The sequence below is a fragment of the Anopheles marshallii genome, chromosome 3 (assembly GCF_943734725.1).
Source record: "Anopheles marshallii chromosome 3, idAnoMarsDA_429_01, whole genome shotgun sequence".
NCBI classification, from domain to species: domain Eukaryota; kingdom Metazoa; phylum Arthropoda; class Insecta; order Diptera; family Culicidae; genus Anopheles; species Anopheles marshallii.
In genome coordinates this window covers 2474608-2475867 of record NC_071327.1, presented here as the reverse complement: position 1 = coordinate 2475867, position 1260 = coordinate 2474608, and positions in this window count along the sequence as shown.

Below are 1260 nucleotides of genomic sequence, written 5' to 3'. Positions count from 1 at the left end.
TTTCCGGATGCCAGTGATAGCGCTTCATCGGAAAAAGATTGAAATTGCCGATTTTGCAATAAAGCGAACGTTGGAGAGAAAGCGAATGGAAACATAATCGCGTCGGGAAAGCGTTTAATCCATAGGTTTTCTTTTATTTTATGAAATGATTTTCTGGACGACTGGAAAAACACATATGAAATGAACGAACTATAAGCCGCGATGCAATGGTGGGATGTTTAAAAATAGGTATAGATTGGGTGAAACAGCAAAAACAATCATTTGTTGGCATTTCTGTCAAGTCAATCGAAATGTCAAGCGGGTTACATACTTTCAGGAAACATTTTCATTGAAGCTTGACATACAATCAATATGGTATTGCACGTAAAAACACGTTAATAGCATTCAAATAGTGTTTTATTTCCCCAGTTCTATGATTCTGCATATCGAATTTGACGAATCTTCTGTTATAATATCTTACTTTTAAAACATCCTAACACGATTATACTTATTTACTTTCAATGCCTTTTTAGTGCTATTTCTTCCTATAGTTTTCCTCTTCCTCGCCTTTTAGATTGTTTAGTCCGCAGTGTCCCCCGAACCACGATTGACTTCCATTAAAACTCTATTCCAATTCGATTACTGCTCTCACACACAAACGGAAACACACACAGACACAAATCCACATATATATAGTGCTTGATGTGACCACGCTGCAGTCTTAACCAACCGAAAAAAGGTTTCCTCGCCAGACAAATCCATTTCGTTTCGAGGTTTACAATCGTTCGCTCGGAAAGTGTGTCCTCCGTTTTGTGAATTCTGTGGAAAACGCCTTAGATTTTTCATCCATCACTGGAAGGACACTGCCGCAACCTAAGCCCATTTTACACCCGCTCTGGGTTTGGTTTCGAGCGTTGGTGCGTCTTTTGAATTTCCGTTTGATTTTGGGGTAGCATATGAAACGCGACACGATAACGCCCGTTGATGGGATTTTCCCGCTAGAAAGTCTTTAAAGCAAGCCGGCTGTGTGTTTGTGTTTTTCCCCTTTGGAATGGAAAAGCGACGTGTTGTTGTTAACATGTAACGTGAATCACCCGGCGAGATGATATGCACGATTGATTGAAAATCCTTCCAAGGACGACAGCACAGAACAAAGAGATCGTCGTCGGTGTGATCATGTCAGACACCTTAAAGGGCATCTGTTTCTAGATGATTACAATACGTTTTTCAAAAAATGTTGTATGAATGTTTAAACAGACGAGAGTAATGTGTTTATTTGTG